Source organism: Pelophylax lessonae (assembly GCF_965119305.1).
Source record: "Pelophylax lessonae genome assembly, chromosome: 4".
In the NCBI taxonomy this organism is placed as follows: domain Eukaryota; kingdom Metazoa; phylum Chordata; class Amphibia; order Anura; family Ranidae; genus Pelophylax; species Pelophylax lessonae.
In genome coordinates this window covers 28068306-28093726 of record NC_138771.1, presented here as the reverse complement: position 1 = coordinate 28093726, position 25421 = coordinate 28068306, and the positions used below count along the sequence as shown (strand labels likewise).

The following is a 25421-nucleotide window of genomic DNA, read 5'->3' as shown; positions in this document are numbered from 1 at the left end:
CATAACAGGCACATTCATTTTGCTTTAACACATCTTGAAAAAATGCAAATATTTAATAACTTAAAAAAGTAAAGTCATTTCAAATCATATGTCTCAAGTCAAAGTCAAGTCTCAAGTCATGAATACCAAGTCAAGTCGAGTCTTTTATTAATTTTAGTCAAGCAAGTCTCAAGTCCTCAAACTGGTGACTTAAGTCTGACTTAAGTCAAGTCATGTGACTCAAGTCCCCCACCTCTGAAACCAGGTACCCCTTCCCCCCCAACAAATTACAAAATTGCCAAATGTGGTAGTGGAGGGGGGGGGGGGGGGTGCAAACACGCGGAGCTTCCCCTTTTGGGTGAAGCTCTGCTTTAGTTATGCCCATGCAAATGAATTCTTATACTCTTGACTTCAGCATTATAAGCTATGTCCAAAAGAAGGCAACTACCCCAAATTATAATTAGGCTTTGCAGCAAAGTGCACATGGAAGAGCAACATATATCACAAACAGACAAAAATTTCCCAACACACTTACCAGCCAGCCTACAAAAAAAAATAAAAATAATTGTCAATGTCTAACAAGTCACATTAAAAACAGAGGTTTAATTTGCACCCATTTGCACATATACGTGGAAGCTGCAGTGCCCACGTCAAAGCTCCCCTGTGTACTGCAATTCTAACTCTACAGTCAGGTCCATAAATATTGGGACATTGATACAATTCTAATCTTTTTGGCTCTATACACCACCACAATGGATTTGAAATGAAACAAACAAGATGTGCTTTAACTGCAGACTTTCAGCTTTAATATGGGGGTATTTACATCCAAATCAGATGAACGGTGTAGGAATTACAACAGTTTGTATATGTGCCTCACACTTTTTAAGGGACCAAAAGTAATGGGACAATTGGCTGCTCAGCTGTTCCATGGCCAGGTGTCTGTTATTCCCTCATTATCCCATTTACAAGGAGCAGATACAAAGGTCCAGAGTTAATTTCAAGTGTGCTATTTGCATTTGGAATCTGTTGCTGTCAACTCTCAATATGAGATCCAAAGAGCTGTCACTATCAGTGAAGCAAGCCATCATTAGGCTGAAAAAAACAAAACAAACCCATCAGAGAGATAGCAAAAACATTAGGTGTGGCCAAATCAACTATTTGGAACATCCTTAAAAAGAAAGAAGGCACTTGTGAGCTCAGCAACACCATAGACCACGGAAAACAACTGTGGTGGATGACCAAAGAATTCTTTCCCTGGTGAAGAAAACACCTTTCACAACAGTTGGCCAGATCAAGATCACTCTCCAGGAGGTAGGTGTATGTGTGTCAAAGTCAATAATCAAGAGAAGACTTCACCAGAGTGAATACAGAGGGTTCACCACAAGATGTAAACCATTGGTGAGCCTCAAAAACCGGAAGGCCAGATTAGAGTTTGCCAAACAACATCTAAAAAAGCCTTCACAGTTCTGGAACAACATCCTATGGACAGATGAGACCAAAGATCAACTTGTACCAGAGTGATGGGAAGAGAAGAGTATGGAGAAGGAAAGGAACTGCTCATGATCCAAAGCATACCACCTCATCAGTGAAGCATGGTGGTGGTAGTGTCATGGTGTGGGCATGTATGGCTGCCAATGGAACTGGTTCTCTTGTATTTATTGATAATGTCACTGCTGACAAAAGCAGCAGGATGAATTCTGAAGTGTTTCGGGCAATATTATCTGCTCATATTGAGCCAAATGCTTCAGAACTCATTAGACGGCGCTTCACAGTGCAGATGGACAATGACCCGAAGCATACTGCGAAAGCAACCAAATAATTTTTTATGGGAAAGAAGTGGAATTTTATGCAATTGCCAAGTCAATCACCTGACCTGAATCCGATTGAGCATGCATTTCACTTGCTGAAGACAAAACTGCAGGGAAAATGCCCCAAGAACAAGCAGGAACTGAAGACAGTTGCAGTAGAGGCCTGGCAGAGCATCACCAGGGATGAAACCCAGCGTGATGTCTATGCATTCCAGACTTCAGGCTATAATTGACTGCAAAGGATTTGCAACCAAGTATTAAAAAGTGAAAGTTTGATTTATGATTGTTAATCTGTCCCAATACTTTTGGTCCCTTATAAAGTGGGAGGGACATATACAAATTGTTGTAATTCCTACACCGTTCACCTGATTTGGATGTAAATACCCTCAAATTAAAGCTGAAAGTCTGCAGTTAAAGCACATCTTGTTTGTTTCATTTCAAATCCATTGTGGTGATGTATAGAGGCAAAAAGATTAGAATTGTGTAGATGTCCCAATATTTATGGACCTGACTGTATATTTTAGAGAGTCTCCAAGTTGGAGCATATATACAGTAGCAATAGCTAGATTAAGGGTAGGCTTATCCTGGAGGGAGTCCACGCCTCCTTAAAGTCACAGGATCAATTTGTTTTTATGCAGGCTAGCTGGTAAGTGTGCTGGGAAATATAGAGTTAGGACCGCAGTACACATAGGAAACCTTGATGTAGGCCCTGCGGCTTCCACATGTAGCATCCTCCTAGGTAGGTACTAGAGAGTGAATAGTTTTTGGGGTTCCCTGCTTAACAGGGGAACTGTCAGGCAAATTGAAGTACTCTCTGCCTAACAGGGAGCAGGGATCAGTGTAATCAGATGCCGCTCATGTTGTCTGCCTGTTTCACACTGGTCCAAAAGGAAGGAGCATATTGGACAGTGGAAGGAAACCTGACAAATGGGACAATGGGTGTAGATATAGCCCTGGCCATTGGCAGAGGAAGGTGCCTCAAGGCATGCTGGGCGACTGTATTTATATCACCAGAGCACATGTGCATGGGGTCTTCGGCTGGAGAACAGGGTCCTGGGGGAAGGGGGTCGCTGCCCCTCCTCTGTACAGGCTGTCATACGGCCTCAGGTGGTCGACCTGAGGGCCAGAGTGGCAGAAGCTGCAACCCAGATATCCTGCAGAGCTGACTGGGAAGGGGATACACCTAGAAGGATCTTTTCCAGGCAACTGTGAGTACAGACCTACGTCTAGGGGCCTGTTCGGTGAGGGCCATCCCTTCAAGCTAATAAAGTAAGTGGACGGGTGCCAGCTAAAGGGAATACTGGTTAGAGTCCCAAAGAATCAGGGTTCATTGAGTCTGCTGCCAGAGCAAGCAAAGGACTTATTCTTCCATACAAATGCTGTATGGTTCAGCAGAGAGTCTGCTATTCAGTTCAACCAACGAGGCCATGTGAGAGTCGTCCTCATCTGTGTCTAGTTAAAGTTGGAGAAATCCACTAATCCCTTCTCCTATCCAAGTTCTACCAATAAATACAAAAAAAAAATCCTTTAGACTGGTCATTGGATAACGAGCGGATGAGTGTGTACCTGGTCAAGTGAAAATACCCAAGCAACTGGCTGCAGGGTAATCAGAGGGAGACCCGGGGAAATCTATACTCAGCAACCCCTACGGACCAGTGCTACACACATATATTTGCAAATGTGTGCAACTAAACCCTTTGGTTTAATTGTTAGACAGGGTCAATTTGTTTTTTGTTTTGTTTGTATGTGTGCAGGCTGGCTGGTAAGTGTGCTGGGAAATTTTTGTCTGTTTGTGTTGACTCCAGCATTATATACACAGTGTTAGTATGTTGCATACGTTGTTCAGTATGGCTGTAGCAGCAGGCCAGAAGCCAAAAGGTGGAGCGGTTCTGGCCAGAGGAAGCTCCATCCTCCTGATAATGCTAGGGCAAGCAGGTCCATGGTTGCTGGGATGCCAGTGGTCCTAGCATCCAGTGATGGAAATGATGACAAGGCAGCAGGGGGGCCTGCATGGGAGACTGAGTGGGAGGGTGAGGTTGGGTGGTAGATGCAGAGACCAAATTCTCAATCTTTGCACATCAAGGATCCACCACTGCCCCTGGCTGCAGGCCAGATAAAATCTTCGAACAGGCCAAATTTGGCTCACGGCCGTAATTTGGAGACCCCTGCATTAAAAAGTTTGTATTTTAGGTAGAAGGATTTGTCAATGATAGTTGTAGTAGCCCCTCGCTGAAGTTCTTCCCTGCATGCTAGGATAGAACTACTGCTAGCCAAGGGAAGGAATATTGGACACCACATCACACTGACCTAAAATGGCCATGTGCCCACATTAGGTCAATGATGTCAAGAGCATGTCAGTCAGCTGTGGGATTTGGGGAATCGCCAACTCGCAGCTCATTGGCCCAGCAATGACTGCTGATTACGGGTTAAGACCAAACCCAAGCTCATCACTAGAGATGAGCCCAGGCATCCTCCATCCTCGAACATCAAAGTGATGCTCTTTTTAAGTCCAATCACCTGTGGGCCGCAACATATGTAAACAAAGGGGATGGCATGCCTGCCCTTATATGGACACATGCCCATATTTAGTCAATGACATTTGTTTATGTGTGCTGCAGGATTGTCGCAGACTGCAGCTGATTGGACTAAAAAAAAAAAAAAGAGCGTGACTGGTGTTCAGATAAAGGTGAGTCTGGAGGATGTCGGATCTCTATTCCATATGAATCTGGAGATGGGAGAAGGCACTGCATGAGTCTGTGCATTGCAACTGTGGTTGAAATGCTCTGCAGACTTCCATACAAAAATTTAATTAATGTACTTTTTTATTTTATTATGTGGTTGCATTTCTTTTATTTTAGCAAAAGGTGGATTATGCAGTATTTAAAGGGTTTGTAAAGGCAGAAGGTTCTAAAAAACCTTCTGTGTGCAGCAGCCCTCCTCAGCCCCCCTAATACTAATTTAGACGTGTTCCTATTGGGAGTATCTCACCAAAAATGACATTTTTGTTGCAGGGGATGCCAGAAATCTGACTTGTATCTTAGGCAGACTTCTGGGAAAATTGGTGAGCCAATCACACAAGCAGGAAATGATGTTTCTGGGGGTTTGGTCAGTATACATTCTGTGTACAGAACAGCTCCAGGCGGCCATAATGCATTGCATTTCCAGAAAATGACAACAGCTGTAGATTGAAATGGAAAGGTATTTTTTTATAACATTAAATTACAATATGATTTGTGTCGCAATTGTATACGCTATATTGTTTTTTCTTTATTTGCTATTTTTTTCCCCCCACGAAAGTGGAGTTACCATTTAAAGCATTGCCTATGTAAAATATAGGGTACCGAGGTTTGTGAAAGTTTCCACAAGCGCATGCAATTTTAAAGCTTACATTGTTGGGTATCTGTTTACCAGTGTTCATTTTGGCAGCAAATTTTGATTCAGTTTTAGTTATAGTCCTTTAACTAAAATGCTATTTTAGTTTTAGTCGTATTTTAGTCATCTGGATTGTTTTAGTTTTAGTTATATTTTAGTCGACTAAAAGGTCCAGTACATTTTAGTCTACTAAAATCTCATACATTTTAATCAACTACAAAATCGAATGGGTTTAGGTAAATTGTAATGCATTATTTAAACATTTCTCTAGAATTTCCAAACTAATTATATACTCCTGGAGTAAAAATCGAATAATATGTTAATTATTTCTGGTATTAAGGTATGAACATGCATTACAGACACAGATGTCTTTTTAAATAAAATCAAGTTTCATAATCAAACAAAAATATTGCTTTTTGACAAACAAAAGTGTACTTTTTTTCTCTTTCAGCAGCTTAGTAGATGCCCCTTGCTAATGCGGTGGTGCAATACATGTTTAAACTTTAATGTGTGATTATTACAGACTCTGAATGGAATTGTGTTGCCGATTTAGAAATGGCCAGCAGAGTAGTGTTAATTTTTATGTCAATTTTCGATTTAGTTTTAGTCATCTAGTTCCCATCTCTCTTCTTCCCAAGACCAGACTCCCTTTCTCTTGCGCCCTTTGGAACGCCCGCTCTGTCTGTAATAAACTCACCTTTCTCCATGACCTTTTTATCGGTAACTCATTTAATCTACTCGCCATCACCGAAACCTGGCTTCACGAATACGACACTGCGTCTTCTGCTGCCCTATCCCAAGGTGGTCTTCTATGGACTCACTCCCCTAGACCCAATGGACACAAGGGAGGGGGTGTTGGGATCCTTCTAGCCCCACATAGCACCTTTCAGGTACTTCACCCACCTCCCTCTCTGTCACTCTCCTCATTTGAGGTACACTGCATTTGTCTTTTCTCCCCTGTTTCTCTAAGGATAGCTTTGATCTACCGCCCCCCTGGACCTTTCTTGATGACTTCTCTGCCTGGCTACCCTACTTTCTCTCTTCCGAAATCCCCACAATCATTCTCTGCGACTTCAACATCCCTATCAATACTAACACTCCTACCACTTCCAAACTTCTCAGTCTAACCTCCTCCTTTGACCTGAAGCAATGGATACATGCTTCTACTCACTCTGAAGGCAATATCCTTGACCTTGTTTTCTCCCACCTATGCACTCTGCACAACCTTTCAAACAATCCTTTCCCTCTCTCTGATCACTACCTTCTTAGTTTCACTCTCTCCCTCTCCTCCACCTCCTCTCCCTCCAGCTACCTTACAGTTACCCGCAGAAACCTACGCCATCTCAACCCTTCTCTTCTCTACTCTGCTAACGACCACTTCTATGACAAAATCGCACCCCTGTCCTGCACCAACCTAGCCACTTCTGTCTACAACACTTCACTCTTAGCCTCCCTGGACACACTGGCCCCCCTCACTACACACCGAATCAGGCCCCGACCCCTTCAACCTTGGCAAACAGATAACACTAGAAGTCTGAAAAAGCATAGCTGTGCTCTTGAGCGCCTATGGCATAAGACTAGGTCTCAGAAGGATTTCAACCGATATAAATCTGCCCTCCAAAAATACAATTCCAGTCTCAACACTGCCAAACAGACCTATTTTATCACTCTCATTAACAGCTTGTCATCACGCCCCTGGCAACTCTTCGCTATCTTTAATTCTCTACTCCGTCCTCCACTATCCCCCCCCACCGACTCACTCACTGCCCAGGAGATTGCCAACCACTTCAAACAGAAGATCGATACAATTCGTAAGGAGATCATTGCTGTTCAGATACCTTCCATGCCTTATGCTTTATGCCCACAGGTGCGATCATTACTTCCCTCATTCAACCCCACCACTATAGATGAGGTTGCTAAACTACTTGCTAACGTCCACTTACCCACCTGCCCTCTGGATCCTGTTCCCTCGCAAATGCTACGTTCACCTTCTGGCCCTATTCTACACTCTCTAACCCACATCTTCAATCTCTCCCTCTCTTATGGCATCTTCTGCAACTCTCTAAAACATGCACTAGTCAGCCCCATACTTAAAAAGCCCTCACTGGACCTAACCAATCTTAACAAACTACGCCCTATTTCCTTGCTCTTCTTTTCATCCAAACTCCTCGAACGTCTAGTCTACAACCGACTGTGCGACCTCCTTGCCGAGAATAGCCTCCTTGATCCCCTTCAGTCTGGATTTCGGCCTCAACACTCCACTGAAAGTGCTCTCCTAAAACTGACAAACAATCTACTAACAGCCAAAACCAATGGACACTATTCTGTACTCCTACTTCTGGACCTTTCCGCTGCCTTTGATACGGTTGACCATCCCCTCTTTCTCGAAAAACTCCATGCCTTTGATCTCCGTGACTGTACTTTTCACTGGTTATCTTCCTACTTATCCAACCGCACCTTTAGCGTTACTTACAATTCTACTTCCTCCTCTCCTCTTCCCTTCTCTGTTGGGGTCCCCCCAAGGCTCTGTTCTTGGTCCCCTCCTGTTTGCAATCTACACCTCCTCTCTGGGTCAGTTGATAGCCTCCCACGGCTTCCAATACCATCTCTACGCTGACGATACCCAAATCTATTTATCCACCCCTCAGCTCTCTCCCTCAGTCTCCTCACGTATCACTAATTTACTATCAGCTATATCGGTCTGGATGTCTCACCACTTCCTCAAACTCAATACATCTAAAACCGAGCTTATCATTTTTCCTCCACCACGTGCCCCTTCCCCTGATTTCTCTGTCAATATCGATGGCATTACCATCAGCCCATCCCCACATGCCAAGGTCTTAGGTGTTGTCCTGGACTCTGAACTCTCCTTAAAGCCCTACATCCAATCGCTGTCCAAATCTTGCCGCCTCAACCTCCGCAAAATCTACAAAATACGCCCCTTTCTAACCAAAGACACAACAAAGCTCCTAGTTCACTCCCTGGTCATCTCGCACCTCAACTACTGCAATTCCCTCCTCATTGGCTTACCTCTACACAGGCTATCCCCCCTTCAATCCATCATGAATGCTGCCGCCAGACTCATCCACCTTACCAATCGCTCAGTGTCTGCTGCTCCCCTCTGTCAAGCCCTCCACTGGCTTCTGCTCACCCAACGAATTAAATTCAAAATACTTACAACATCTTACAAAGCAATCCACAGCTTAGCCCCCAGCTACATCACTAGCCTAGTCTCAAAATACCAACCTAATCGCTCTCTTCGTTCCTCTCAAAACCTCCTGCTCTCTAGTTCCCTCGTCACCTCCTCCCATGCTCGCCTCCAGGACTTTTACAGAGCCTCTCCAATCCTATGGAACTCCTTACCCCAATCTGTCTGATTATCTCCTACTCTATTAGCTTTTAGGCGATCTCTGAAAACCCTCCTCTTCAGAGAAGCCTATCCTACCCACACCTAACAACTCTACCTCCATTTTCTCCATCAGCCCATCCCTCACAGTTATTGCCTTTTGTTTCACTTGACCCTTCCTTCTAGATTGGAAGCTGTAACGAGCAGGGCCCTCTGATTCCTCCTGTATTGTATTGTAACTGTATTGTCTTCCCTCATATTGTAAAGCGTTGCGCAAACTGTTGGTGCTATATAAATCCTGTATAATAATAATAATAGTAATAGTCTTATGACTAAAATGCAGTTTTAGTTGTATATTAGTCAACTAAATTGTTTTAGTCGACTAAAATAGTGTTTAATTTAGTCGACAAAAATATTTTAGTTGACAAAATTTACACTGCCGGTTTACTTAACGCAACCTCATCTTTTATATTTAACCAAAACATTGGGTAATTTGTAGCGTTTGTGTGCCCTTAAATTAACTTTTAGGAAATTTGTTTCCTAAACCAATGCACTAATATTGTGTGACATAAACAAGACATGGAACTACCACTATTTTATTCTCTGCTTTCAGAAATCATATACTGTTTTTTTTTTTGGGGGGGGGGGGGGGTTAAGTAATCTTCATGACTAAAATGTTTTTTTTTAACGTGTGCAAAAAAAAAAAAAAAAAAGAAAATGCAACAATAGCTCTGGCAGCAAAATGGTCAAATACTAGTAACAATATCTATATATATATATATATATATATATATATATATATATATAATTATTTATTTTTTACTTTTTCTCTTTCTCCAAATAAGTGATCTGAAAAATAAAGATTAATACATAATATGTTATTCGCAATTATCATGATAATAATATTATTATTATATTAATTTTTTTTTTTTTACTTTTTTCTCTTTCTCCAAATAAGTGATCTGAAAAATAATACATAATAAGTTATTCACAATTATCATGATAATAATAAAATACCATAACATTTTGACAATATTAATATAATATACAATAATGATGATAATATTAACAACATATAATAATAATAATAACAACAACATTATATTATTATCATTATTACATATAAAATATATAAAATAAAATAATAAATAATAAATAATTAAAAAAAAAAATATATATATATATATATATATATATATATATATATATTATTATTACATATAAAAATAACCATGATGATAATAATAATAATATAACATATACAATTAAAGACAACAATAATATACAAAAATATATATAAATATTAGTTAACATATAAAATAATAATATAATATAATAATAATGATCAATAAATGTATTAGTGTGGCTGTGATTGCAGTGGCTCTCCTGAGTCCGGAGCCGGGATTCGATCCTACATCTCCTGAGCACAGCTGACAGGTTACACCCAGCGGATCACACACACCTTACCAAACAGCTGATAAAAACATTGAACATGGGCGGGCCCTGCTGACCCCGCCCCCTACGCTTTTCTCATTGGTCGAAGTGCACGTCATTCACGCCCCCCTTCCTTCCCTTCCCTTGGTCTCCTGTCACTCTCACAGCCAATCGCCCGAGGCTGTGGGGTGGATGACGTCACCGGTTGCTAAGAGGAATCCAACGTGCGAACTGTCAAGCTTAGCGGCCCCGTTCCGGTGATCGTGTCCCCGTTTACAAATAGTGACAAGGCGGAGCGCGGGTCCGCCTATTGGACCTCTCAGCCGCCGGGTCACCGCGACACCCCACGGAACGGCTGTTCCTTCGGGATCTAAGCTCGGGAAAGCTGAAGCTGACGTCATCAACCGGGCCTTTGGCGCGGAGTGATCCGCCCTCTTCAGCCCCCCCCTCTTCCTCAGAGTTCCAGGAGGTGAAGCGGCTGAGGCGGAGGGTCACGGTCTAAGGAAGCGCAGGAAGGGTCCGCTGAGGAGAGAAGGGAAGGAGTCCGGTGGCGGAGGAGCGCTGAGGTGAGGAGGGGGAGGGGGGATATATTGTCACTACACTCACCTCTATACTGGGGGCTCCATGAGGGGGAGGGGCTCTCCATGTGCTGCCATTGTTTTTATTCCTTCCCATTCCCAGAAGAGATACAATGTGTCCTCTATGAGTCCAACTTCTGTCCTACAGAGGCCAACTGTCATTTCCTCACTTCTGGGGGCATTGCATGTGTCAGCCAGGAGGGGTCCCCATTCCTATGTCCCAAGAACCCCCCATCTGTATTTTCCTGAGGGGTCCCCCCAGCATACATGTCCCGAGGGGCCCCCCATGCACGTCCCGAGAACCCCCCCATCTGCATTTCCCAAGGGCCCCCCCCGCATATACGTCCCGAGGGGTCCCCATTCCCATGTCCCGAGGGGTCCCCCATCTCCATTTCCCAAGGGGTCCCCATTCCCATGTCCTGAGGGGTCCCCCCACATACACGTCCCGAGGGGTCCCCCATCTCCATTTCCCAAGGGGTCCCCATTCCCATGTCCTGAGGGGTCCCCCCACATACACGTCCCGAGGGGTCCCCCATCTCCATTTCCCAAGGGGTCCCCATTCCCATGTCCTGAGGGGTCCCCCCCACATACACGTCCCGAGGGGTCCCCCATCTTCATGTCCCGAGGGGTCCCCCCTTATACATGTCCTGAGGGGTCCCCCCCACATACACGTCCCGAGGGGTCCCCCATCTTCATGTCCCGAGGGGTCCCCCCTTATACATGTCCTGAGGGGTCCCCATTCCCATGTCCCAAGAACCCCCCCATCTGCATTTCCCGAGGGGTCCCCCATCTCCATTTCCCGAGGGGTCCCCCATCTCCATTTCCCGAGGGGTCCCCCATCTCCATTTCCCGAGGGGTCCCCCCCGCATACATGTCCCGAGGGGTCCCCCCCGCATACATGTCCCGAGGGGTCCCCCCGCATACATGTCCCGAGGGGTCCCCCCGCATATACGTCCCGAGGGGTCCCCATCTTCATTTCCCGAGGGGTCCCCATTCCCATGTCCCTGAGGGGTCCCCCGCATACACGTCCTGAGGGGTCCCCCCACATACACGTCCCGAGGGGTCCCCCATCTCCATGTCCCGGGGGGTCCCCCCGCATACACGTCCTGAGGGGTCCCCCCACATACACGTCCCGAGGGGTCCCCCATCTCCATGTCCCGAGGGGTCCCCCCGCATACATGTCCTGAGGGGTCCCCATTCCCATGTCCCAAGAATCCCCCATCTGCATGTCCCGAGGGGTCCCCCCCACATACATGTCCCGAGGGGTCCCCCCCACATACATGTCCCGAGGGGTCCCCCCCACATACATGTCCCGAGGGGTCCCCCCCCGCATATACGTCCCGAGACGTCCCGAGGGGTCCCCATCTTCATTTCCCGAGGGGTCCCCATTCCCATGTCCCGAGAACCCCCCCATCTGCATTTTCCTAAGGGGTCCCCCACATACACGTCCTGAGGGGTCCCCCATCTCCATTTCCTGAGGGGTCCCCCGCATAGACACCTGGAGGGGTCTCCCATACACATCCCAAGAACCCCACCATCTGCATTTCCTGAGGGGTCCCACTTATACATGTCCCGAGAACCCCCCACATACATGTCCTGAGGGGTCCCCAAATATATGTCCTGAACCCCCCCATCTTTTTCTGAGTGCTCCCAAAATACATGTCCTGACAACCCCCCCCCCCCCCCCCCATTTGTATTTTCTCATGTCCCGGGTGTCCCAAGTGTCCCTCCATCTTTATGTCCCAAGTGTCCCTCCATCTTTATGTCTCGGGTGTCCCGAGTGTCCCTTTATCTTTATGTCCCGAGTTCCCCTCCATCTTTATGTCCCCAGTGTCTCCATATGTGTGTCCTGATTTTCCTGACTTCCCCCATATAAATGTCCCGAGTGACCATCTGCATCTACTGAGCACCCCAATTGAAAGTTACCGGGTGTCATGCCAGATCTAGGACTCCTAGATGTACTTCCATCTGAAATGATCACCTTACTGGTAAAGCTGTCCCCAGTCCTGATTTCCAGGGACTCCTCTAGGTCTGGAAGTGTCCCTTTTATTGAGTCTCCTTCACATGTGACTCCTGGGACCGGTGTGCTCCAGGTGTTACAGTCCTCCTATCTGGTCCTAGATCTACACCTGATCACATGTTTGTGTCATCCCCCCCTAAAAATGGCCAACGGGGGATCCATAGAACTTCATCATACTGACTGTCATCCAGGAAAATAAATCTCCTGGAATATATTCAGCTTGGTGTATATGGGGGGGGGGTTTGTTGTGGGACAGTGGTGTGCCGAGTCCTCGGTGACAGCCTGGTGAGTAGAAGATGAGGTGTGCAGAGCTGCTTCTGGAATGATTGTATGGTGTAGGCAGAGATCTTATTGGGTTTATCTCTTGGAATGTCTGTGCCTCATTCAAACATCCCCATACAGCAGCTTCCCTCCCCCCTCCCCTGGCATGGTATGATCTAAGGCTTCACATCAACAGAGGGCACACATGTACAGTCAGTATGTATCTATAAGATTATTGTTTTTTGGGGGTTTTTTGAGCATTAAAAGACCGAATGTTCACATAAATCTACGTCTACTAATGTGTAACTTTTATTAAAGAACTGATGTGTGATTTTGTAGATCTCTGCATGCTTGGAGCACTGAACATAATACTGTATGACCTTTTATTTATTCATGTCATGTGCTTTGTTTTGTCGGGTGATGGTAGTGTTTTTTTTTTTTTTTTTCCTGGTTTTCTTTCCCCAAGGAGCTCTAGCTGACTTGTAATTTTTTTTTCCTATTTTTTCTTAATTTTTTTATTATTATTATCGTCATTATTATTGTTGTTGTTTTATTGTTGTTGTCAGTCCATAGCTTCATGACTAGGGTTTTGCTTTATATTTAGATTCATTTTATTTTTTTTTATTTATATTTAGATTTTTTTTTTTATTCTATATTTAGATTAGTTTTATTTTTTTCTATTTGTAAGGTTTTGTTTGAATGTATTTATTTATTTTCATATTAAAATTTAATATGAGATCATGACTTAATGACTAGTTTCATGTTCTCAGATTTTTTTTTTTTTTTTTTTGCTTCTGTTCTTTAGCGGTTGTGGATTTATTTTCGTCTGTTTCTTTTTACTGTTGAAAATCAAGCCATTACTATAGTTTTCTGTGTTTGTTTAGACGGCGTTTTATTTTTTTTTTTTCATATTGTTACAATTTAGAGTTAGACCATGACTTTACCACTCAGTAAAGTAAAGTCAGCACTTTATCAGTGCTTTAATTTAGGTTTCTCAGGGTTTTTTCTTTATAGCTTTGGCTTACAGTTTTCTTGATTTTTTTTTTATTTTTTTATAATTTTTTTTTTTCTTCTTTTTTCCATATTACTTTTCTGACTAGTTTCAGTTTGAGTTTGGATTGTTCTGGCCATGACTTTATCACTTGTTTTCAGTGCTTTAATTAAGATTTTTTTTTTCCTGTAAAACATTTTTGTTTTTAGTGTGTTTGGGTTTCTTCTTTATTTTATTTTTTTCTACTATTTTCCTGATTTCCTCTTTCTTCCCTTTTTTTTTTTTTTTTTTTTTTTTTATTTATTTATTTATTTTTCTTTTCATATTCCTTTTAAAAAGCAAGCATTATGACTAGTTTCAGTTTTTCCAATTTAGATTTATTGTCATTGTTAGTTAGGGTGTGTGTGTGTTTTTTTTTTTTTTTTTTTTTTTTTATTTTATTTTTTATAATTATTCTACAAGATTTATATAGCGCCAACAGTTTGTGCAGTACTTTACAACATGAGGGCAAACAGTACAGTTCTGCTTTGCTGGTGTTTTTTCACCTTCCTCTGGATCAACTGCGGCGGGTATAGGATTGTGTATATGGGATTGTATGGTTGGCTTTTCTTTACTGTTGTATTTTTTCATTTTTTTTTTTATTTTATTTTTTAAATTGGTTGAGCCAGATGGACTTGTGTATTTTTTTTCTTTTTTTTTTTGTGTATTTTTTTCAACCTGACTATGTAATATAGCTAAATACAGGATGAGTCGGAGGGTTTTTTTTTTTTTTTTTTTTTAAATTTTCAATGCTTCTGAGATTTTTTTTTTTTTATTTTTTTTTTTTATTTTTTTTTTGGTTTTCTTTTCCCAAGGAGCTCTAGCTGACTTGTAATTTTTTTCTATTTTTTTCTTAATTTTATTATTATTATTATTATTATTATCATTGGTGTTGTCAGTCCATAGCTTCATGACTAGTTTTAGGGTTTTGCTTTTATATTTAGATTTGTTTTAATTTTTAACTATTTGTAAGGTTTTGTTAGAATTTTTTTTTTTTTAACATTTTCTCTTGATTTCTTTTATATTCTTCTTCCTTTTTGTTTTTCTCCATATAATTGTTTAAAGAAACAGTCCACAGTTTTATGACTCCTTCTGAGTTCTTCGATTAGATTTTCTCTAGCCATTGAGTACAGTGTTCTGTGAATGGAAGGGTTAATCACAACCTAACACTTCAGTATTGCAGCACTTGTCTGATCCCTCGGTGTGTTCAGAGTCTCATTAATAATGTGACCGCCAAACAAACCGTTTAATTGGGTGACGGCGCTCCCAGGGCGACCGTCGTATAGTCACCTAGAGGTGTATCCAGATGTTCTGCTCTTGCTAGCTACTATAGTCGTGTCTTTGGGGACAATGATGGGTAAACACATTGTGAAAAACACATCTAATAGCCGGGTTTACTGGAGATTGGGGAAGATTCCATTTCGGTCACTTTGCCACATTATAAAGCCACGTTTTTGGCTTTCTGACTGAACAGCCTGGATTCTAATGTTCTCCATAATTCGGCCCGTGCTCAAACTTCTCTGTTCAGGAAGTACATATGGTTTTGAGAAAATAATTATCGAACTTTTGGAATTATGTGGCGTTCTGCATGAATTACTTCGAAAATAGGACCTGCTCTTCATCAAAGTCATAATAAATAAAGACATATATTTGGCAAAGAGAAAAACTTGTTAGAAACCACAAAACAAAATGGTATTGATGGTAGAAAATGTGTGAGCCGTTCTCTTTTTAGTAACTTCATATGTTTTCTGATGATCAGACCAGAGTAGCTGTTTTGGACCATGTTCATTTTTTTTTTTTTTAAGTATAAATTTGGTTTGAAGAGTAACTTTCATGGGGAGAAGATAGATTTATTACTATTATTTTTTTTTTTTTATTTGCTAACAAAAAATAAATATTAATTAAAAAAATAAATGTATATATATATATATATATATATATATATATATATATATATATATATATGTATGTATGTATGTATGTATGTATGTTAGTGTGTGTGTGTGTGTGTGTGTACAAACCCGATTCCAAAAAAAGTTGGGACACTGTACAAATTGTGAATAAAACAGAATGCAATGATGTGGAAGTTTCAAATTTCAATATTTTTATTCAGAATACAACATAGATGACATATCAAATGTTTAAACTGAGAAAATGTATCATTTTAAGGGAAAAATAAGTTGATTTTAATTTCATGGCATCAACACATCTCAAAGTTGTAACAAGGCCATGTTTACCACTGTGTGGCACCCCCTCTTCTTTTTATAACAGTCTGCAAATGTCTGGGGACTGAGGAGACAAGTTGCCCAAGTTTAGGAATAGGAATGTTGTCCCATTCTTGTCTAATACAGATTTTTAGTTGTTCAACTGTCTTAGGTCTTCTTTGTCACATCTTCCTCTTTATGATGCACCAAATGTTTTCTATGGGTGAAAGATCTGGACTGCAGGCTGGCCATTTCAGTACCCGGATCCTTCTTCTACGCAGCCATGATGTTGTAATTGATGCAGTATGTGGTCTGGCATTGTCATGTTGGAAAATGCAAGGTCTTCCCTGAAAGGGACGACGTCTGGATGGGAGCATATGTTGCTCTAGAACTTGGATATACCTTTCAGCATTGATGGAGCCTTTCCAGATGTGTAAGCTGCCCATGCCACACGCACTCCTCCAACCCCATACCATCAGAGATGCAGGCTTCTGAACTGAGCGATGATAACAACTTGGGTTGTTCTTGTCCTCTTTAGTCCGGATGACATGGCGTCCCAGTTTTCCAAAAAAGAATTTCAAATTTTGATTCGTCTGACCACAGAACAGTTTTCCACTTTGCCACAGTCCATTATAAATGAGCCTTGGCCCAGAGAAAACGCCTGTGCTTCTGGATCATGTTTAGATTTGGCTTCTTTTTTGGCCTATAGAGTTTTAGCCGGCAACAGTGAATGGCACAGTGGATTGTGTTCACTGACAATGTTTTCTGGAAGTATTCCTGAGCCCATGTTGTGATTTCCATTACAGTAGCATTCCTGTATGTTATGCAGTGCCGTCTAAGGGCCCGAAGATCACCGCCATCCAGTATGGTTTTCCGGGCTTGACCCTTACACACAGAGATTGTTCCAGATTCTCTGAATCTTTGGATGATATTCTGCACTGTAGATGATGAGAACTTCAAACTCTTTGCAATTTTTCTCTGAGAAACCCCTTTCTGATATTGCTCCACTATTTTTCGCCGCAGTATTTGGGGTAATTGGTAATCCTCTGCCCATCTTGACTTCTGAGAGACACTGCCACTCTGAGAGGCTCTTTTTATACCCAATCATGTTGCCAATTGACCGAATAAGTTGCAAATTGGTCCTCCAGCTGTTCCTTATATGTACATTTAACTTTTCTGGCCTCTTATTGCTACCTGTCCCAACATTTTTGGAATGTGTAGCTCTCATGAAATCCAAAATGAGCCAATTTTTGGCATGACATTTCAAAATGTCTCACTTTCAACATTTGATATCTTATCTATATTATATTGTGAATAAAATATAAGTTTATGAGATTTGTAAATTGGTCCATTCCTTTTTTACTCTCAATTTGTACAGTGTCCCAACTTTTTTGGAATCGGCTTTGTGTGTGTATATGTGTGATATGTGTGTGTGTTATTATTTATATATATATATATATATATATATATATATATATATATATATATAATATGTGTGTGTGATATATGTGTGTGTGTGTACAGGAGGGGGGGGGGGGCAGGGGAGCACACAGGCCCTCAATGACTCCAATGTTGGCATGCCTCTCTGAGCCTGTCGGCTTTCTCACTGAGGCATGCTGAAAGATGTCCATGAAGAGATCTGCAAAAACTGGAGGAGAGAGCCAGAGGAGCTGATTGGTACAGCATAGAGATTCAGATCTGGTGGAGAGTGTTGCAGTCGCAGCTTGTTGAATTTGACAAGCGATGTCGGCCTTTCAAACTCTGCAACCCAAAGCAATGCTGAGGCATGTGAACAGCCCCTTCTTGCCTGTTATTTTACAGTTTAGGGGGGTGGTAAAACCACGACTTAGCCAAGCATTTTCGCCACCTTTTGACCGAAAGAGACCTATTTCATGAGCAGTTGTACCTAATTATTCTAATGCCAGGCATTTGTTTTCTATATGTTTATGTATTTACAGACCTTCCCAGATCCAAAATTATTATTTACCGGAATTAAGTTTGGCCCTCTAACAGTCCCAGTTTCTTATGTGGCCACTTGGGAAAATTAATTGCACACCCCTGCCCTAGAGGAAACCTGGAAATAATTTTGGGGGACAGATGCAGCAGTTTTATTGCTGATACCGATACCGATATTTTGGTCATCGCATATCAGTATTGGCCGATTTTGTTTGTTTTTTCTTGACCAGTAAAAGTCCCCAAACCCCTCCTCTTTGAAAAACATTCAAAACTCCAAGTTTGGCTCTTTTGAATGCTGTAATTTTTTTTTAATTTGGCGCCGAGTACCCGGAAGTGATGTTGTGACTTCTGGGTTTTTACATGGAGACCGGATCAGAGCCGAATGCGGCTTTGATTGGGTCTTCGGCGGCCATGCAGGCTGGTTGCCCGGGTCTCCCAGTGGAACGGGAGCGAGCCACAGAAGGCGGCGGATGGGGTGGGAACGTCCCCTCTCGCTTCTTGTAATGAAAGCCGAGCGGCTTCTCAGCCACATCGGTTGTCATTACAAGACAGCCGACCGTCGGCTATGGACACCGGTACCGGGGTGATGCCTCTAGCTGCAGACATCACTCTGGTACAGCACTTTCCTGGGATATCGGTAACCTCAGGGGCCGATTCCGATATATTGAAGAAAGTGCAGATCGGCCCCCGATATATCGGCTTTACTGATAATTGGTCGATTCCTAAGATGCAACATTGAACCGATACTGCATCTACCTAGGTAAGGATGATTCTTAAAAAAAAAAAGAGAGAAAAAAAAAAAACCCAATTCCCACACTTCTCTTTTAATGTATGAAGTCAATAGGGGGGCCTTTGTTTTTTTTGCCGTGAATGGGACACAGCATGTCAAACACTATTTTATTTATTTATTTTTCTATCGGCAATATGTTGATCACAGTTTTTTCGGCCAATATATTGGTGCATCCCTTAACATAACCCTTACCATTGGTGGTCAGTGGGAAGTATGCCCCTTTTTACTATGGTGGTCAGATTGCCAGATGGGTAAAAGGAACATTGGAGTCATGCCAACAATCCTGCCAAGTGAAAAAAGTCCCTTCTCAATTGCTCAGGCACTATCAAATGGGAGGTAAATCGGCCACCACTCATGGAACCCCTAGCAACCTCTGCAGGAACCCTGGTTGAGAATGGCCACTCTAGGGTTCTTTGTCACCTGTTGGGAGATTGTTTGATGAGGATTGCATTGTGTGCCCTTCCATAGATCTGTGTAGGACACCCGCTGCTAGGGAGATTTCTTCCATCTGTAACTGGGGCCCATATGAGCCCTTCTGTAACCCTTTCAAGTCTTATGGAGAATATTTATAGCTGGTCAAACCTATGTGTGATCCTAGGTACTCCTTATTTAGGATTGTTATCCTCCATCCTTTTTGTAGTTCCTGAGGGTTCACATACTTTCGCTCATACCTGTGTGCTTTGCCATTGGTTGGTTCTATTTTTTTGTAGTACGGCTTTCCTAGAATGCTATAGAGGAGTTAACTGTAAGGGAACGTATGAAATGTAAATATATGTTCATGATGGATCCCCTCTAATGTAATACTGGTTTGTTGGATGGCTGCCACACATAGTATATCTGTGCTTTCTGCACAGCCAAAATAGGCCCGATCCCTTCTGTCACCTTGAAGCCTGGAGCAATTATTTTATTATGCCTTTGGGTGTATTGGTTAACTCTTTTGTTGCTGATTCGGTAAAAGGATGCAAAAAAGGCTTGTGTTCAGGGTGGATTTGAATTAAATCACCAGATACCAGGTGCCCCAATAACCACCTTGGGGGCAACAGCCAACACAAAAAAAAAAAAAAAAACCGTAATCTCTACACCCCCCCCACCCCGAACAATCACCAGCATGCCAAATAAAATCCAGGAGCACCGAAGCTAGAGGGTCGGCGCAGGCCAGTGCCAATGAACACTCAGCCCGATGCCAACCCCAGGAAGTAAAAGCTCCCGAACATTACAGATTCAAGACCATCCTAGTCATTTAAATAAACAATAAAACCAAACATTCCGGAGATAAACTTCACAGATAATATGAATTGCAAATTGCAAGGCCAGTGCTTAAATCATAATTTTTAAAGGGCAACTGTCATCTCTGTCCCGCACCGGCTCCTCCTCTGACCCGATGTTGACGCACCAACAGTCCCATTCACTTTAATGGGACGGCTGGTGGCAGTGACTCTACAAGGTGAGGGGCGTGGCGGCAGCAGGTGAGTGGATGCCCGCTAAACGGGCGCTGCCATGATGGCTCTGAAATGACAGGTGCTCTTTAAATGAACTCATTCTTGCTGGTAGTTAGTATGAATGCATCAATGCAGTGCATGTTATCTCAGCTTGCAGAGCTTGGATTAATTGAATGAGTTTACCAAAAATTATTATAAATATTAGAGAATATACAGCCTCATTCTACATAACTATAAGCTCCATTTCATGCTGAATAAACAAAAATATTAATGTATCTTAATAGTAAATATTGCAGAATATACAGCCTCGTGCTACATAACTAAGCTCTGTTTCATGCTGAATAAACTAAATTATTAATGTATCCTAAATAGAAAGCTATCTGAAAACTGATTTAAATAAAAAAAAAAAAAAATATATATATATATATATATATATATATATATATATATATATATAATATATTTATTTATTTTGTAATCCACCCTGCTTACGTTGCTTGAATTTAGGTGATGGCCAGATTATTGCCTATTTTAAGGGGATAGTATAGACCCTTGTCTGGTTTTCAGAACCTTATATCTTTGTATGATTTGTAATTATTTATGTACATGGGGGGAGGGGGGGGGCAGCCATATTTTCTGAATACATAAACAGGCTCTACTTCCTGGTTTGCAGTACTATAGTGGTTATGGTCATGCTGGCTTTTGTAATGTTTTTTTGTTGGCTGACTCATTTAACTTCCTCCCATCCGCGCTACAGCCTATATACGGCTGCAGCGCGGACTCGAATTTTCGGGAGGCCGTTTTTAAACGGCCTCCCAGTGACACGCCCCCAGCGCGCTCCCGCGAGCGCGATGCGGGGAAAATCTGTGTCGTCCGTGTCCCTTGGATACGGCCGATCACAGATCGTGGTGAATGGCCAATCACAGCGGCCATTCACCACGTGATCGGACCGTCCAATGAGCGATGATCTCATATGTAAACATATGAGATCATCTCTCATCGCCGGCGCTCCTTCCTCACACAGAGCTTGCAGTGTGAGGAAGGAGGGGGAGCCTCACAGCGCCGGGGACACAGGAGAGTGTAATCAGGGCACTGATCACCAGTGCCCTGATTACTAAAGGTAAAAACACACACACAGTGCCCCCCCATCAGTGCCCACAGTGCCCGCCATCAGTGCCCCCCATCAATGCCCACAATCAGTGCCCATAGTGCTGCTAGTCAGTGCCCATCAGTGCCTGCTCATCTAGGCACTGATGAGCACTGACTGGCAGCACTATGGGCACTGATTGTGGGCACTGATGGTGCTGCCCATCAGTGCCGCTCATCAGTGCCACCCGTCAGTGTCCAGTGCCATCCGCCAGTGCCCATCAGTGCCGCCCGTCAGTGCCACCTCTCAGTGCTCATCAGTGCCGCCTATCAGTGCTCATCAGTGCCGCCTATCAGTGCTCATCAGTGCGGCATATTAGTACCTCCTCATAAGTGCCACCTCATCAGTGCCCATCAGTGCAGCCTATCAGTGCCCATCAGTGCCGCCTCATCAGCGCACATCAGTGAAGGAGAAAAATTTATTTTCAAAATTTACTCGCAGAAAATAAGAAAAACTTTTTTTTTTTTTTTTCAAAATTTTCTGTCTTTATTCTTTTTTTTTTTTTTTTTGTAAAAAATAAAAAACCCAGAGGTGATTAAATACCACCAAAAGAAAGCTCTATTTGTGTGAAAAAAATGATAAAAATCTCATATAAGTACAGTGTAGCATGACCGCGCAATTGTCATTCAAAGTGTGAGAGCGCTGAAAGCTGAAAATTGGCCTGGATGGGAAGGGTGTTTAAGTGCACAGTAGGCAAGTGGTTAAAAACGATTTTCTGGTTTGTCTGTGTGGCCAATATCAACATCAACAGATAATAATAATAACCACTTGCTGACCACCTTACTGCTACAGTGCGGCTCGGCTGTGCAGGATCACGTAAATTTTAGTGATTTGCATTTCTGGGTAGGAGGCGTGCACCCAACTCCCCAGCTGTGCTGTCATTCGCTACAGCACAGGCCAATCAACTGGTCTCGGGCAATGATTCATGGCTTGGGACACGCTGATTGGCTGAGCAAATGATAGCAGAGAGCCCTGTGTTGGTAAACAACACAGGACTCTCTACAGACAGCAGTGATGTGCCATTTTATTTTTTTTTTTCTTTCTGTAAAGCAAGGAATAAAACCAGGCACATTGCTTAGTATAAACAGCACACAGTTAACCCTTTGAGCGCCCTAGATGTTTACCCCCGTATTAGCACTGATCACTGTATTATTGTCACTGGTGATGTCAATCCCCCCCCCCCCCCCCAGAATCAGTTAGGGTCAGATGGTCTGCCGCACTATCGCAGTCCCATTATAAGTCACTGATCACCACCATTACTAGTATTTAAAGGGGGGGGGGGGCAAATCCTGTGTGTGTATGTGTGTGTGTGTGTGTGTGTGTGTGTGTATATATATATGTATATATATATATATATATATATATATATATATATATATATATATATATATATAGTTATAGTGTGTGTGTGTGTGTATGTATATATGTGTATGTATATATATATATATATATATATATATATATATATATATATATATATATGCATCTGTATGTATAGGTATATCTCATAAAATTTAAATATCGTCAAAAAGTTTAATTTATTTCAGTAATTTAATTTAAAAAATGTAAATACTATATTTTACATAGCTGCATTACACACGGTGATATTTTTCAAGCATTTCTCTCTAAATTTTGATGACTATGTCTTACAGCTAGTAAAAACCCAAAATTCATTATCTCAGAAAATTAGAATATTACATAGGATTTTTAAAACAAAAATATTGGCTTACTGAAAAACATGTCCATAAATTGAATTACTGAATGTAAATTGATGATATTCTAATTGTATAAGATGCACGTGTACCATAGTTTGTAGAGGATATAATTTTTCATGCAAACCAATCAATATACACTTCTTGCGATTCATTTTTTTTTTTTTTTTTTTTTACCAAAGAGATGTTACAGAATACATTTTGGCCTAAATTTTATAAAGAAATTTAGATTTTATTTTTTTTCTATTGGATATGATTTATAGCAAAAAAGTACAAAATGTTTTTTTTCAAAAATTGTCACTTTTTCTGTTTTATATAATACAAAATAAAAAACACAGTGTTGATCACATACCACCAAAAGAAAGCTCCTATTTGTGGGAAAAAAATGAATTTAAAAATTATCCAAATTTTTATTTGGGTACAGCTGCATGAGCGTCGCAAGTAGCAATAAACAGCCTGGTCATGAAGGGGGTAAAACCTTCTGGAGCTGAAATGGTTACTTAAAAAAAAAAAAAGTAAGCATGTGCTTGGTTTTGCCCTTCATGGGTTTCCTTTACCCTATATTTCCCTAGCAGCCTGTATTAATCTTTCCTTCACCCAATCACAACCAGACTTCCCACCCAGCCACATGTGACAACTCTGGGCCAATCGCCAAGTACCAGCAGTGTCACATGAGAGGAAGACCAGGGAGTCCCATGCTTCTCCATATCTGGAAGGATCAAGTATTATCATTCCATCCAGTGACTGAACATAGTGAGCAGAAGAAAAGCAACATTTAGTATTTTCTGCTGAGAGATTGGGGCTTTCAAGCAAGGTTTGCATACATTTCACAGAGCCACTCCCTCTAGTGGTTTATATATATATATATATATATATATATATATATATATATATATATATATATATATATATATATATATATATATATATATAGTAATCTAAAAATATAGTAAATATGTGAATTTTATGTATGGTAAAGCTAAGCACAAAACATAATTTAAAGCAGGACTTCAGAAAACTGAAATGTCCTTCCTTGCAGTGGGGCTGCCCCCCCCCCCCCCCCGCACTGCAAGGGTTGACTTCTCATTGTCCAGGGGACAGCAAGAACACGTTCACTTACCTGATCCTCCACTTCCCCCAGCAAATGGCACCGCCCTCCTTTCTGGCAGCAGTCTGTCTCTTGGTGTCCTCATGTCCAGTGTAGGGTTGTGAAAACTTCAGAAGACCTCAGATTGCAGTGGAAAAGAGACTGCCAGGACCTGTCTAGCAGTGTGCAGGAGCCTATGGAGACCTGGGGTTTGGGTAAATAAAAGCCATGAACGAGTATTTATCCATTGCTGTTAGTTTTTTTAAGTTCAGCTTTAAAGTGGATGTAAACCCCATTCATGAAATCTGACCTGGGCACATATATCTGTGATGTTTACCTATCTCTCTCCAATGCCCTAGGTCCCGTGTCTTTCTGCTGCTTCGTTCCTCTGTTTATCAGCATGATCACTTCTGACAAGTTCTGTGACACAGGAGTTAAGCTGATCACTTCTGACAAGTTCTCTGACACAGGAGTTAAAAGAAGCTGTAAATTTGTGTTGGGGAGGGTGCATAGAGATTAGCAGAGAGCTGGCCTATTCACAGCACAGCTCTGCATGTTTCTTCCTTCTACCTATGGGGAGAGGGGATGTGTGCCTTTCCTCCAATCGGCTGTCACACAGTGTATGCCAAGACTACACTCCCAGTGCTGAAACGGGAAGAAAAAAAAAACCACAATGTTCTTTCTAAATAAATATATAAAGCTGAAGACAGCAGATATACAAGTAAAACTTATGTAGGGGGGTTTGTCTCATCTCTGTGTATCATCTGAGGCTGTTCACTTCATAGGGATATGTGAGGGTTTACATCTACTTTAAGGTAAACCTGTATTAACTAAAAACTATTTTTGTCTGAAAATAGATTCTACTTTTTAAGTGTTTGTGTGTGATAATTGTCAGAGAATACTTCCCACTAATGTCTAGGCATCCCATCAATTCCCAGGGAAGTCTGCTCAGAATATTTCATCTCTTCGCTGAGAATTTGATACTCCCACTTGTGTTAATAAGTTAAAATGTGTAAATAAGATTTCCTCTGCAAAAAAAAAAAAAAGCCTCCAATGTCTTTGAGACCATTTACAGCAATATAGTTATAGTTCATTACATTTTTTTTATTTGTCTTATGTTTCCTGACCCTTCCTCTATAAAGAGGTTCTAAAGGCTGAATATTTTTTTCTTTTTTTTTGTAATATTCATGCGTTCTCTGCATTAAGGTAAAAAAACCTTCTGCATGCAGTCTCACACCCCCCCCCCCCCCATACTTAC

The 25421-nt window shown here is 41.8% G+C and overlaps 1 protein-coding gene across 6 annotated transcripts in view; it reads left to right on the top strand.

Moving 5' to 3' along the window:
* Positions 1-9898: 9898 nt before the first annotated feature.
* MEF2A (myocyte enhancer factor 2A) overlaps positions 9899-25421 on the top strand; it is a 313252-nt gene continuing 297729 nt past the window's right edge. For 3 of the 6 annotated variants that reach the window (XM_082253055.1, XM_082253053.1, XM_082253051.1), the window contains exon 1: positions 9899-10505. The gene's annotated coding sequence lies outside the window, so the exon portion shown is untranslated. The remainder of the gene's footprint in view (positions 10506-25421) is intronic. The other 3 variants (XM_082253057.1, XM_082253054.1, XM_082253056.1) reach the window with 3 other exon arrangements.